Source organism: Cucumis melo, chromosome 11, assembly GCF_025177605.1.
Source record: "Cucumis melo cultivar AY chromosome 11, USDA_Cmelo_AY_1.0, whole genome shotgun sequence".
Classification (NCBI taxonomy): Eukaryota; Viridiplantae; Streptophyta; class Magnoliopsida; order Cucurbitales; family Cucurbitaceae; genus Cucumis; species Cucumis melo.
In genome coordinates, this window is record NC_066867.1 from 10,683,373 (window position 1) to 10,699,594 (window position 16,222).

Sequence of the window (16,222 nt, forward strand, 5' to 3'; positions counted from 1 at the left end):
GAACTTTGAAAGCAGTTTGTATATATCCTTTTCAGAAATTTGAATTTGCTAAAATCTAGATTTCATATAAAATTTTGAAAATATTTTTGTGTTTGCAATTTTTTTGGGCAAATCTTATTTATTAGGAATTGGACATCTAATCCATTTCAAGACTTTGTTTTAAGGTTTATAATTAATTACTAACCTTGGAACTCCACGCTTTTTTTTTTTTTTTTTCGGAGGCATTGTTGACATAAAAGGCAGCGCACAACCATGGACTTTTTGAGGGGCTTATTAGATGTTTATCTAATAAGTTTTGAATTTCTTTTCTGCAATGTGTTAGCAAGTCTGAATTCATTTGAATTGTTCTAGCCTTTGTTTGGATATCCGATTCTTTGAATTCTTTGGAATATGGAAGAACAACTATGTGTTTTTTCTTTCCCAAAATGTATTTGGTAAATTGAAAAAAATTTCTTTTTCAAATTTTAATTGAAAATTCTTTCAAACTTTCTTCAATCCTTTTGTTTTCTTTTTATTTGTTCACTTTTTAAAACATTAAATTCTAAAAGTTTATGAGGTAAAATTGGAGAGATAAATTCAAAAATCAATTCTTCTCCAAATTTCTTTGTTACTAATCTTTTTCTTTTATTGTTAAAGGATAAAATTGAGTAATAAAAGCTGTTCCAAGAATTAATTCTTGGCGAAAGTCCTTACTAAAAGAAAATAAGTTTTGAAACAATGTTTTTTCTTACAAACATGTACCTTTGAAAGTTTAAATTTGATATTTAACTTCTTTCCATTTGCTCCAGTAAGAACCTCTATTGTTTTTTAAAAATATTTTATAGGAATTAAACCCTCTTGCATACTATTTTGATTCACTCCCGAGTTTATCGGTGCTTTCAAAGTAATTTTTAAATCTTCTATTTTTAGTATAATTAAACAATATCACTTTTGAAAACTTATTCTTGAAATGAAATTAATTTCAGGATTTAGATTACTTAGAAGATCTTTTCCTAAATCTAAATCTCCTAAATAATCATTTTGTTTCATTTGAGAAATTTCTTTTTTAATTTCTAAAATTTCATATTTATGTTGAGAAATTTCTCTTTTTAGACAATTGATTTCAAATTTTAAATCATCAAAATAGAAATCGATGTTTCTTCCTTTGGAGTTTGTAAAATTTTTTAAAGGCTTTTTTTTAGGAATCATTTTCCTTTTTGAAGATGGTTTTGAAGAAGACTCTCTTGTTAAAGAATCTCCAAGTGTTCCTAAAATATTTCTTTTTAACTCTTCATTTGAAACATGATTGATTGTTTGAAATAATAAATCCTGTTCAGATGTTAAAACATTTATTTCATTTAAAACACCATTGCATGGGTCCTTGATACAACTACATGCTCTTGGTTGTTCATCTGAGGAAGATTGGCTTGAAATTTCTGACTCGGTTTCACATGCAATTTCCTGCAATTTGAAGTCAGAAATATAGGATGAATATGAAGAATAGTCTTCTTCATTTATTTCATGGATACCTCTTTGTGGACACTTATTGGCATAATGTCCTTATTTTCTGTATTTGTAGCAAAAAGACCTTTTTATTTAGTTTTTCTCTTTTTTGAACTTCCTTTTGCTATTTTTTAGTAAGTCTCTTGTAATTTGAATATTTTTTACTCTTAGGGGTGTAGGGCTTCTTGTACCTTCGTGATTTTCTATAATATGTAGGTTTCATATTATGGTTTTTTGGACGAACTTTTTTTGAAAACGAACCTGGTTCTTTGACTTTCTCAAATCCATATTTAAATGTTTTAACTTTGATTTAAATTTTTATCTCGTTGCAGATATCTAGACCAGACTCTATAATCTTAGCAGTTAATTGAGCATAAGTAAGGTTTTTCCAAGGTATTTGCTCGGGGTAAGTTTTGTTGACAGAGTTGTAGACTCGTTCTATCATAAAGCTTGGAAGTTTGTCAATTAACGTTTCTTTCCAATGCCTGGCATTGCAATCCTTGAAGATATAAATTCTTAATAAGAAAATATCTTTGTAACATCTTAAGTTTCCCATAGAGTAACAGTTTAGATTTTTGATTATTTTTCTCGGGTTATCTACATCAGTGTCATTTCCTAGACCAAAGTGTCTGTTAATTGCGTAAAGAAGAGTTTCTACAACATCCTCTAGTTCTTCTTCTACCTCTTGAGTTGCTGAAGTTCCTTCTTCAACTTTAATTGTCCTTTTAACTCTTGTCCTATGAGTTTTAATTGCTTCTTTTTGTTCATTAGTTAAGGTAGAATCCCACAACAATTTGAGACTTCCACTAAGTCCATTGATTAGAAGCATAGCAACTTCTCCATTTGAATGACTGTTAAATCATAGGCTATGACACAAGTTAATATATTATTTAATATGTCATAGATTTGATATTCTAGAGTTCCATCTATGTTCCATACATATATGGATTCTCCATTGAACTCTGTATTTATGACATATCTTTATCTTTACTTTAGACTTTTTCCTAAAAATGAGGGTCGAGGATGGAAATTAATTCGATCCCTTTTGCTAACAAATAATCCAAAGTTTATTTTATTGATTTGTTTCTCCTCTTCATTGACTCAGAGGTTTTCAAAATCTTCCACGAATTGAACTGCATCTTCTTTATTAAGGACATTCATCGAACTTTCACCTTTTAGGTTATTTAGGCGTTCATTAAATTTATAAAGAAGTTTTTGTTTCTGAGTTTTTATCATAACCTTTTCTAAGGGTTGGAAAAGATTAGGAGTTTCTTCTTGAGTAGGAGGATTGAAAATTTCTTCTAGCTTGAAAACTTGACTTGCAATTGAAGAAAGCATTCTGTTAGAATAATTGTTTTGAACTTAAATACTCTTTATTTCCTTATTTGTAGAAGCCTTGTGTTTTTTAGATTTCTTGATGGTTTGAAAAAGTTTTGCTATAACATTTTCGTTATAAAAGCTTTTGAACTCAACATCTTCCATCGGATTATCAGCTTTGATTTCTCCTCTTTTACTTTTCCACAATTCCTTTTCTTTGATCGTACAAAGATGGTCAAATTCTTTCCTTTGGTTGAACCATCTGAAACATGCAATATGCTCTTGTAGTATTTCAAGGGTTTTGAAATTCTCTTCTTTAAATAACTTCCTTTCTGTTTTAGAGTAGTTTTTGAAAAAGGAAATTCTTTCAATGCGATTTGCATTTGACATAAACTCCTTTTGAAGGGATTCTTTGTCAAGCTCAAATTTTAATTTTGAAATAATTACATTTAATTAGGAACTTGTATCCATCTCGATTTGGGTTGGAGAATTTTGGAGATTTTCTCATAAACAATATTTGGTATTCCTTGATCTAATCTAACATATTAATAGAGAATTTGATCTGTTCAGATTAGGTATTGGCTCACTCCTAATACTAGATGTACTTGGTCTTGAACTCATAAATTTGCAAGAGCTCATGTTTTCTTTGACTAAAGAGAACCTAAATTGATTCATTTCTAAACTTGATTTCTACTTTCTCATCAAGATGTTTTAATGATATGAAAAACCTCATTTTCTTTCTTTTAAGGGATGAAAGCACTGTCCAGAATCCAATAGGAATATTTTTGTAACCTCTTTCCAAGAAAGGAGTTTTGGAACACATGGTTTTTCCCTTAGTCGATGACATTAAAGCCTTCCGGTACATGGTAATAGTTAAAACCTTGTAAGTGATTTTATGTCTAAGTGTTAATTTTTAAAACCTTCTTCAAAGTTCAAACCTTGTCCAGTAATATCTAGACTCAAGATTTTAAAAATGTGTGGATCATCAAGAGACACCATAAAATTTGGAAAACAATTAAACTAAATAAGGCCATTGGCCAAATTTGATTCAATGATTCCTAATAATGGATTTGAAAAATCTTCTGGCGTTTTTCATGTAAAATTGCTAAAATCGGTGTATCTAGTTCGGATCTGAACATTGAAATTAAGGCTACTTGGACAACACTTATGTGAAGAAATGAAAAATCTTTTTGATGTTTTTCAATATCATTTCTTGGAAATAATTGTATAGAATCAATTTTTCCATAGACTGAAATTCTTCTTTCAACAAATTTTATGCAAAGATATCAATTTTCATGCTGTGTGATCTTGAATGGAATGCTCTATTCGTGATGTGTGATCTTGAATATAATGCCTATTTATGCTATGTGATCTTGAATGAGATGCTCTACTCATGCTGTATGATCTTGAATAGGATGTTCTACTCATGCTGTGTGATCTTGAATAGGATGATCTATTCATGTTGTGTGATCTTGAATAGAATGTCCCATACTTGTTGTGTGATCTGGTATGAGATGCCCTTTGCTTACTATGTGATATAGTTTTGGAAGACGCGTTATGCGTAGTGGAATTGATGGAACTTGTCAATTATGTTGAGACTACTCCACATGGCTATAACTCGACAAAAGAGTGTGGTAAATGTTTGAGCCGAAAAAGGATACGAAGACAATGGAACTTGTAAGATGATCCTATGAGTTGATGATGCGGTGTGTTAGATGGAGCCTATAGTGAGAATAAAAGAGATGGTTTTTCTTATGTTGTACCACATATCAAGAAGGACTAAGGTTGGTAAGTCGCCACGTAAATAAAAGCAGTTCTCACTCAATAAAACAAGCTTCGTGAGCAAGTCTCGCATAGACAAGAAAAAGAAAACAATGTCATAGAATTTTGATGAAATTCCAAAAAGGAGGGACTGGTTGTGAGACCCCGGTTGGGTACCACCAAGTCGATAAAGATCTTACGATAAGGATAGTGAACGAAGAATTTTTTACCTAGAATATATTCCGCATAAGTAATATGCGTGAGACCTTGACCCGAAGAAAGGAAGTCCAAGTGAAAAGGAGTAGAGGACATCGTGCGAGGAAATATGCAAAAGGAAGGAAGGTGATATGAGAATAAGTGCTTGACTCTAAGTTCCACCGCGAGAAGGCAAGCGATGAATGAAACTAAGCTGGCGAGGAAGAAGCATGCGTCGAACATCCAAAGTGAGGCGTTTAGCATAGTAGTGCAAGAAAGAAATGTCGACGCCTAAGGAAGGAGGTGTAGAAGTGTCTTGTCAAGATGACTTGACCACTCCCTGAGAGAAAATAAATGTCTGCTGCTTTCCGAGAAGATAGGTGGATCAGACGATTTAAGAGTTTGGCTTCTCAAAGAGATAAGGTGTGCATCTAGAGGGAAAAGTCCAATCATTGCTGACGGATAGCCCACGTGTCGAGTTTGGGTTGTCTGCATGGCGCGACGAGTCGAAAAAGAGACACGTGTGAAATGTTGAAACGACCCTTAGATGTAGAAGGTCACTATAAAAGGGACAAAATGCCAAAGAGGTAGAGGGAGTTTTTAGAAGAGTTAAACTTTATAGTGAAAGAGACAAGGAAAGTTTAGAAAGTTGAATGACAGATGAGGAAATCGCTAGGTGTGAAGAGAAATCCAACAACGGATAAGGAAGGGGTTGAGGCTAATATTGGTGAGCTATGAAACAACATTCGACGTGATTATTAAGCTAATATTTATTATTGATTCTTTTCTGAGTTTGTGTATAAGTTATAAATAAATGTTTATTTTGTAGTATCTGTTATAAGTAGAATAATTGTGAATCTTCCATCAATGGAGGAAAGGTCCTTCATAAATAGTTAATACTATGATTGTGTTCTAATGTGTGGAACAGGTATTCTGTTGATAATCATATGAAAGTATGTTTTCATAATTCTTGTTGTATAAAACTGTCACTACGAAAATCATGTGTATGAAAAGTAAACTGAGAGCTAACCCTCTTATTTACTATTTTTAATGGTTGTCTATCGAGAGAAGACAAAATCTATCACAAGACATTGGTGAAAATCTCAAGAAACTCGTACAACGCTGGTTGAGTGTTAATCCTAAGTTCAGACAAGGGGATATTTCTAAGTCTCAGAATGAGCTTGTCGCAAACTGGTTCTAGCGTATGGCATTGTAGTGCTTGCTGTGAGAACGAGGTTGATGAGACGCTAGTAAACGCTGGTAAAATGATTTTATAGAACGTGAGAGAGAAAGAAAAGCTTGGTAAGCATCTTTTAAATAAAGCATTGAAGACTGTCAATTGCAAAGAAAGCTTAGATTGCAAAGAGTATGACAATGCCTCGTTAGGGATATAACTATAAGTATCCCCTATAGTACATTTTAAACATTTTTAAGTTTGACAAGCTTGCATATGAAAAGTGCAAAATGTCATTTACAAGGCTAGTGACATGAAAAGGAAAGCAATAGGCTAAACTAAAGTGGTTTGAGGATGTTTAAGCATGCGGCCATAGGAAAACAACACCCTAGAGAAGCATACTCATGACACCATGCACGTATAGACGAGGGTGTCATGCATTATGCACGATGCGACAAGGAAAGTGCGCGACCAACCCTGTGCACAAGCATACAGTGCTCAGCATGCACGAAGCGAGTGGAATGCCAGGGCACGCAAGGTTAGCACACAACCAAGCAACTAGGCTAGCGTGCGCATATACAGCCTATCACATATGCCGTGGGTACCTATCAACCTATTTGACAATTTTGTGCATTTTTTTTTAATGTTTTAGCAATTTTAGCTAGGAGTTTAGGTATTTTCTTATTAGTAGAGATTAATTGGAGTATAAATGCCCTATTTTAAAGACAAGTGAAGTTTGATGAATTTTCCCAAGCTAAGGAGGAAAAGCTTAAAGCTTGTGAGTAAAACTTATTTAAAAGCTATTTATGACTTCAAAACTGCACAAGCAATAACTTGTGAATGATTTCTGCATTTAAATGTTTTAATTAAATCGTTATGATCTCTAAAGTAAATTTCAAGTTTGCAAGCAACTTGCATTCAAATATTTTTATGAAGCTATACCAGTACTATATGAGTTATCTCTGAATATGCACACATATGATTCCCATTTACTAATGTGAAGACTTTATAGAGGAGCCTAGGTTAAGTACACTAGAGAAGGCCCTTGTGCCTATTTAGGGATGGTTCATTAAAAACTGACCTATGTTATGTTATAAATATTTAGTAGGAAAATATTAAGCAATAACTTAAAGTACTTATGAATGTTCGAGGAACCTATGAAAAACTTCTAAAGCTTTATTGTGCTACGTTTCCAATAATTTCTATGTTTAAAGCATCAAACATAACTATTTGGACATTATGTTTTGAAAACATCACTCACTGGACATTTTTAGCTCATTCTTTCAAATGTTTTCTCACTTTATAGGTAAGGATCATGTTGCTATGAGCGAAGCTTACTGCTACCATGTTGACTAGCTTGTTGGTATAATTTTATGAATTTTTTATGTTTAGGTAACTAGTGTGTGTAGAGGAAACTGTTTGTATTATAAGTCTTGATCTTGTCAAAACCTTTGTAAGCACTATATTTAACAAATTTGTATATAAGGTGGATTGCACTTAAACCTTTCTTAATTCAAAAAGATGGTTTTTATGCTTCTGTTAAATTTTGAGTTGAAGTAAGGGTTAAAGAGGTTAGGGTCAACAAATATTTTCGAGACAAAAGATGGTGTCAGTTGACTTCATACCATCTCTCAAGTAGAGAGGGGTTGTGACACATAGCCTCAATGCATAGAGGTTCTCTAGACTCAAAGTTACTATCCAAAATGCCTAACATCTCCTCCGTGTTGCCTAACATACCTATGGCCGCATATCTTATCTATAGAGGTTATTTAAACAACCTTAATCGCCTAGTCTAACCTCAAAACACACCGCACTTTAGAGGTTTTCAAGCCCCTTTTTCCAAACTTTCCTTCTTCCAACAACCATGACACCCTTATAATGACATACCAATAATAACACACCAACGATGACACTTAGGCCACTACTGAAACTTAGTAAACTCCTTTTTAATCCTTCTTTAAACTACTATTTCAACTTAATCCTAGTATTCAACTAATCTCAAATCAAACTCATGCACTTGTTTCATTGGAAGACTTAGGAATGCTACAGTTTAGAGTTTACACATTATAAAGTCAACATCTATTTGGATGAATGCTTCTTTTAGTGTTCTACATTTGTTAGTCCATAAATATGATAGCACCTTGTGGAGTTTACCATTTTTCTTGACTTTCATGCCTTCATTTTTTTAGACCTTTTATTGGATTTTTTTTTGTAGAACAACAACTCACTCCACTGAGCATATTTTGTTTGAAAAGAGGCATCTTGACTCTACGTTTTCTACATTTGGCTTTATACCCTCTGCATTAGGTTTAAGCTTAGTGAAGCATTGATGCAATCCTTTAATCTTTGAGCTTGATGAATCTTCGACTATTTTTTTTTCAAACTTGAGCTTTAATGTTGCATCAATTAAACTTCTGTATTTTAATTATTTGAGGAAGCATGGACGAAGGGACCAAACTATTTTGAAGAACTTTTTTCAAAACAGCTGATTTTGAAGAACCATTTTTTCATATGCACTCATCTTGTATATAGTATTGTGCAAAGTATTGTACGTCTTCAATTTATTGTATTGCCTCCTTACTAGGGAGAACAACTTGAATTTGAGGATTTTCCCCAACTTTTTGTGATGTCATTGGTAAAGATGAACATTTTTCAATTTAAAACTTCATTATTCAATGAGACGAATGATATCAATTTTGTGGAGCCACACATAAGGCTATGGTACTCATACTTTTGTTAACTGAACTTAAACTTCTTTAAGTTGCCTAAATACCCTTGAAGAAAAGGATCAAGGATCAAGAAAAGGATCAAGGATCAAGAAAAGGATCATAAACTTAAACTTCCTCATAACGTAGTTCAAGTTTTTTTTTTCTTTTTTGCCATTCACCTTTTAAGTTCATGTGGGCTATGAGAATCATGTAGTTTTTACTCTTGGATTAAGGATTTTTTTTAACATTTATATTTTTTGAGCTTTTACTTTCATCATGGCTTTGATTCTCTCCTTCATTTATAGAATTCGTTAAGATGGATGAGTTTTGACTTCGTTGTTCAAATGTTGTCATTTCCTAGGTATGATCGTGGTTTAAGAGCTAAGCTTATCGCTGCCAAAGATCTAGTTTACCCATCAAGTTCAGGTGCTCGTCATCCATAGAGGACTTAAGTATAATATGTTTAGTAGTGTGGTACGAATTGGTTGTAATATTCTATTTGTAACTAGAATTGGCATTGTATCGCTCTAAAGGCTTATGATTTTGCATATGAATAGTCTCACTCTGAGTCAAGTTTCAGTTTAGTTTTCAAGTATGTGTTGTTACAGAGAATCGACATATACTGGCTTTACATCTCATCTCGTAGCTAGAGATGGTGCTAGGGAAGGGGTGTGACACAACTTAACTCTTATCTGCACATGATAGCTAGCTTTTGATCATGAATAAGACTAATGGTTTTGTATACGTACAAGCATCACAACAATACAACTTCACAAACATAGACATACTTCAAATTGGCCATGTTCTTTTATATGTTATGAGGTTACAACATGAGCATATCTAACTACATGGCAATATAGCAACATAACTTTGGTGGTAAAAATATTTTCAATAGCTCGCTTTTCTTTTGAAGGGTCACTCACTCAACTAAGCCTTTCTTTTTCCCTTTCTCTCCTTCTGATTGTCTAGCTTTTCTTCCCTCTTGTAGCATGATCCTATAATGAAGCTTAAATTTTTACTCCTCCAATAGAACTTTCTCTTATCTAAACACTTGAACAAATCCTTCTTCAAACGTATTTATACTCCCCCCCAAAACAGGTTAGTAAGTATTACATTTCTTCTAATATCAACAACTCCTGCCACGTGTTAGTTTAGTATCCTTCTTAACCATACCTAACTTAAACGCAACCTATGTTTAGTTGAGTGATCATTTGCGTTTAATACTTAATCGACTCCTCCTCGCTTATAAGTTTAGTATCTTTCTTACAAGTGTTGGTTGCCGCCTTCTCTTCTCGCAGTATCTTGTAGTTTTGTGTTGCCTTTCTTTACAACATGTTGTCGAGTTTCTTCAGCTCTGCCCCTTTACTCATGTTATCCCAAAACGCCTACTCATGCTTAATTCTACTAGCTTTAAAAATTAATTTACAAGAAACCCCTCTATTAGGACGCATGTTTCACATTAATATTTCACAAGATGCTCATACATAACTTGATCATAATCCTGATTGAGTTATTGTGACCCTGATCACATTCTGAACGATGCATTAAGACTGTAGGCGATGGGAATTGACAACTAGAAGTGTTATGATGCAAACTATGTAAAGCATTCTAGCTAGGCGTTAAGAAAATAGCTATGCATTGAGATGGAAGGCGATGTGAGCTTCCTTCACCATGAGTTAATTGACGTCATCCTTACATAATAAGGTCGCCATTCTAATTTGACTGTCGCTGGTAACTTATAATTTGTAGAAATACCAAGTTATTATGGCTTTTTAGGTAAAACAATGGAGTCTTAGTGTAAGATAAAGTGTCAAAACACATAGGTTTTACTGCAAATTCATAAAGATAAGAGAATATGACTTATATAGGCCTCCACACCTGTTTTACCATGGTTTTAGTGTATCTATCGCATGACAATAAGGAAAAGAAGAATTATAGTGAATCACAGGACGAATGAGTGCGAAAGCTAATGCGATAGGAAGATTGGCTGGCAATTTACTTCACTAGGCGATAAGCCACATCATCACGCGAAGAGATTCACTAAAAGAAAAGAATGGTAGTTAGAGTTGATGTGACTTGACAAGACTGCTTTTTGGCACTGAAATGTTCAAAAGAATAGAAGCTTCCAGCCTAAAGTTGCATATAAAAGACCTCCATTTTCACGATGAAAAGGAGGTATGAATGGACCCAAAACTAGAGAGCTCCGGGAGGTCTGTCTCCCTAAGGATTGGCAAAAAGGAGTAGCTTTTTTCCCTTTTGTAGATGTTCTTCCATTCTTCCCTTCTTCTCCAACCAACTTTTGAGTGAGATTAGAGAAAGAAACCACCGTTTTCCTTAACTTGTAAAAGAGCCAAAAAAATGCTCACAAGGCATTCTGTGGTTTGGCTCACCTTCTTTAGTGTCCTTTTTTGTAATTTCTTTGTAATGTTTTGACTTTTGTACCTTTTAATGGTCGAAAGGCCTACATCAATTAGTACATTACATTTTTATCCACTATCTTTCTATCACTTCTTTATTGTTCATCTTGTTGAATTGTTATAAGTAGTTTAAGTTCATAATAAGTACTTGATAAGGGCTCTTTACTTATAAGGTTCATCGCATTTAGTTAAACTTGACTCCATCGCTTTGTCAGAGTTTATCACCAACTACTCGAGAAAATAAGTATCAAGGACATAGCTAAATGTGTGTAGAAAGGAGTTTGGAAATAAACTCCATTCTGGCGATTGACCTCCATCATTTGTGTCTCGAAAGGAGAACAAGTGTGGTATCTTGACACCGAGAGGTTGTCCACATTAAAAACGAGGCAATGTGATTCTTATAAATAAGGTAACCTAGATAGGTATTGCATACTTTATTTTTATCATTTGTATCCCGGAAGGCAAGCAAGTGTGGTGTTTAAGCATTATAACTAAGTTTGATAGCAATTCTCTGTGTCCAACCCTAACTTACCAGAAAACCTATCGGTTTGCTTATACTTGGATAAGCGATAGGAAAACTTGTACTAAACACAGATGAAGTAGCTTCGCGTAAAAAGATGTGTACCTTTTATTGCACAATCCTCGCCTAAAGACATAGTAAGCATATTATATGCAATGATCATGTCTTTTCGCGTAGTGTAGTTACAGACCAATGCGATTAAAGCAAGATATAAAAGATCCCTCAAACGCCTAGAGCAAAAATTTTCTAATCTTCTTATGTGAAGGATTTTCTTTAAGGCAATTAAAAGGTCTACACAATTCACATGGTGAAACACTTGGCCTACACCTGCAACGCGAATAATGAACTGAAAGACCATTTACAATGTTACGGTGAATGATCGCATAGCAAAGAGTCATGTAGCGAATGATTAAAGTCGTTTAGAAAGAAACAATATGTCTAGGATGGTTATGTAGGGTATTGATCACGACAAGGCTCCAGTCTCATCCACATTTAAGAACCTGAACGCATGGATGCTTTTGTAACGTATCACTTTCTTTAATCTTATCGCAAAGGCATCATTTTTATATTTATTGATTTCTTTTAATTTTGTCTTTTACTTCTTTCTTTGTTGTTTTTTAGTTTAGATACTTTTGACAAGTTAGAAAAAGTTTGTGAGCTTTATCACATGCAAGTGGGGCGAAGAAAGAATAGGGTTTGCGTGATAAGATCAATAGGCGAGCTTGCATCATGTGTTAGGTTTTTCTCGCGTAGCTTATCGAGTAGAGAAGAGCCCATGAGATTTTTATGGTTTTGGGGAATTTGAAGCATCAAATTCAAAATTCAAAAAAACGGAATGATTAGCCTCATCGAAAACCCAAAAGGTAGTGCCAAACATCCCGTCACTATTAAAACACAATGATATTAACCGACGTAGTAACCACCCCTTAACTATGGTTCAACTCCTTTATAAAAACCCACAGAGAACTCTAATTTACATTTTTCACCGCTTGCACTCTGTGAAGAACACTAAGCTCTCTAACCTCTCCGATAACCTTCTGGTGAACTTCAAGTAATCTTCTTTCTCACTCTTTTACATTGTTTTACATTTTTCTTTTCCCTATCTAAATAGTCGAAAAGAAAACCAATCTAAAGCTCATTAACCCACAAGAGAAAGTTGACCAAGTACGCTCCGACAGTCCTGTGTTGGAGCAAGCCCAAACCAATCGTAACCCCGTGGCCTAAACTTCTAAAAGAATTCTTGGGGGAGTGAATGATTTGAACCGTGTAGAAAGTAAAGGCAAGATGGTGTGAAATTGAATCCTTTGATAGTTAATGGAGTAGAGATAAGGGTGGATGATTCATACTTAGTTGCGTTGTTGGCGCTAGCTGAAGAGAGACAGAAGGCAAGGGAAGAAAAAAAGAAGCTGATAGAAGAGAACAAGAACAAAAGAAAGAGAAGAATCTGAAAGGAAAGAAAAAGAACAAAGAGAAAGAGAAAAGAGAGGAAGGGAAGAGAAAGAAAAGAAGGAAAAAGAATGGAAAGATTGTGATGAGAAAGAGACAAAAAAAAAAAAAAAAAGAAAGGAAAGAGGATAGGAAGAGGAATGGGAGCATCTTGCAAAATGCATTCAAGAAGATGAACAAAGGGTGAAGGAAGTAGAAAATTAAAATGAAACAAAACGCGAAGGATCCTCCACTTCTGTCGTAGAATATTTAAAGGGTATTGAAGAAGGCCCAAGAAAGTTATGCTTAAGCTCCTCCACAAACTCTTCAAATTTATGCTCTGCCACTTAGGCGATGGCATGCTCCTCCACACAACTTAGACTTTCCTCTTCTTTCCCGAGAACTTATTCTCTAATCTTCTTAGGTTTCCCAAAATCATGCTGTGATACCACCTGTCACACCCTGCCCCAACTGCCACTCCATGCGATCAGATGGGGGCGTGCCACTTAAACCCTCATTGCGTATCTCTCTGCGAGAAGACGTGTCGAATGCCTAGTAAGCCAAATAACTTCTTAAACCTATCTCATCACAAAGCTTTTACTTTGCGCATTAGAGACCTTTATCACAGCGAAAAGACAACTTCTAGAATTAGCTTCGTCGCCTAGTCTTCAACATTTAGCTCAAATTCACTTTTTAATTACTAGGCGGTAAACACAAATAATAATGCAGTTGAATAAATATAACTTCTTCTCTTTATTAACTTAACACTTTTTATCCAAGTACAAGAGGAAGTTTGGACTTTACGATTACAACAAGACTTAAAACTTAGACTTTTGGGATCTTCATGCTTGGCTCCGTTCTTCCACTTATCATCTTGGACCTCACAAAAATGTGATGCAGCACTTAACCTAACCTCTTTTTAGAATTGAACTGCAGCCCTCAGTGTTCAGGAGTATATGAATTATCTACAAACTCCTCGAATGTGAAATAAAATGGCACGACTTGCTCATCAAACAAGTTTACATAACAAATCATCTTACATTCCTTGGCTTTTATGCTAGTAATCATTTCTTTACTTAGTTTTAACGCATGATAACATAGGGAGGGAAAACTTTAAAACATAAGTAAAAGACTTAGTGAGTTATGGGTTTAGGAAATACCTTTTTGGGAAATACCAAAGTTTCAATAATAATAGCAACCTTATTTTCATAATTTTAAATTCTCATTGCATCACTTTAAAAACGACAATCACAATAAATTCCATGCGGTTCAATTCATCAAGACTTTCACTACACATTGCAGGGACATGGGATTCTCCCATCCACAAGAAATCGTTCACAAACATTCATTTAATTACAAAGATCACTCTCTGAAATACTTAGCCTCAACTCCTTCCCCTTTTTGCTTTCGACTTTCTCTTCTCGCCTAGTGATTTTCCCAATTGGCCTTTCAACACTCGACACTTTCTCTTAACAAAGTATCAAAATGTTTAGCGTCTCCTTTCCCTTTTCTTTCGACCTTTTTGGTCCTATTTATAGTGACCTTTCACATTGATGGGTCATCTCCATGCTTTACACGTGTCAAGCTACCACTCATCAGGTCATGCAACCAATATAAGTTCAACACATTGCCAGCTTTCACTTGTGATTAGACATTTTCCTTGAAACGCTAACCTTATCTCTTTGGAATGCTTAACTCTTTATCGCCTGACTCTTTCCTTGGAAAGTGAGAGAACATTTACTCTCCCACAGAGGGGTGTCTAGTCACCTTATACAAACGTCTATCTTATCATAACCACACTTCGGTGTAGGTATTTCTACTCCTGTTACTACACAAACACCTAGTTCTTAGCATCAACCACATACTTCTTTGCATGTTAATCCTATCATGTCACCTTGCTTTAACGCATTCAACACTTAATACAAGCATTTTCTCCATGCGTCACCTTTTCTCAATTGCATTCCTCCTTGTTAAACGCCTCTTATGCCCACTTAACTAAAAATGAATTTTCAACAAGGCTCCTCTTCAACAGTACTTCCTTTCTCTGGATCTGGGTCTTATAATGTCATATAAAACGCGTAATGTGAAAATATTCTTCTTATGCTATATGAGTTATGATGAAATGATTTTGCAAGGGAATGAGTTCTATGAGATTTATAAACAATCACTAATGATTTTTGAAGGTTTAAATCACCAAATGTAGTGAAATAATTTTGCTGATTTGAACTCAAATTTAATTGAAACGCACACTTTTTTAATAGAGTAGTATTTGTGAAAAGAACTTTGCTACGCGTTATGGTGAGAATCTATTTTATCAAATGTATTGAATCCCTACTCACTAGACCCTTTATCCAATCTTCAAAATGTTTTTGTAACGTCCCAGGTTTAGCATTCGAACTAAGATTCGAAATTTAGATCCCGACATTCTACTACAATCTGACAACATCATCCTTACTCTCTTAAAGGTCTATTAGAGTGAAAGTTCTCCCCATAAACCAACATGAGTCCTTTCAGCATGCTTTGTTCTCACTCATATGCATTCTAGAAAAATTTACAAGTCACTTAACATAGAATTGCTTCAAGCTAAGCATACTTAACTTTGGAGTTCCTATGATCGAGCTACCAAATCAATCCTTTCTTAACCTTACTTTCATGTTCTCAGGATCCCTTTCATTCAGATGTGATATCGGTTCATTCATGTCTCCCTTATAAACTTGAGCCGTTACACGCCCACCAGCTTCCGCTTGGTTCATCCCCAAACCATATCTTACTGGAAGAGGTTCCTCTCTAATAGGCAGAGAAGAAGAAAAAATGAAGTGTGGGGAATAAAAAGGTTAAGATTACTATTAGTCAAGGATCGCGTTGTGCGATTAAAAATATCAATGTCAAGATTGTGGAAGGACTCATACGGGAATTTGTAGAAGGAAAAATGTTACTTCCCACCAATGTGGTGAGAAAGGACATTACATGAATGAATTCCCAAGTAAGTTTGAACAAGGCAAAAAAGGATTGATTCAAACTCAAGTAGCATCTCACTCAGTACAATAGTCCATGCGAGGAGGCTCTACAATTGACAAAGGAAAGCGAGTAGTAGATGTAGAATTCAAAGGGAAATAGAAAAGGAAAATCAATGTAAGGATAAGTTGTAGCTTTATAATTATTATTTTGTAAAGTTGTAATTACAAAAGTTAAGTAATAAAGAAAGTATTTTTGGAAATTTTGA

General features: G+C 34.4%; 1 long non-coding RNA gene across 4 annotated transcripts in view; it reads left to right on the forward strand.

Moving 5' to 3' along the window:
• The window catches only part of LOC127143866 (uncharacterized), a 41,450-nt gene that overhangs the window by 23,966 nt on the left and 1,262 nt on the right, over window positions 1-16,222 (forward strand). The window contains exons 2-3 of one of the 4 annotated variants that reach the window (XR_007815431.1): window positions 1,815-1,888; window positions 8,999-9,381. This is a non-coding gene — a long non-coding RNA (uncharacterized LOC127143866). Of the gene's footprint in view, window positions 1-1,814; window positions 1,889-7,235; window positions 7,293-8,998; window positions 9,382-16,222 lie in introns of those variants that run through there. The other 3 variants (XR_007815430.1, XR_007815429.1, XR_007815432.1) reach the window with 3 other exon arrangements.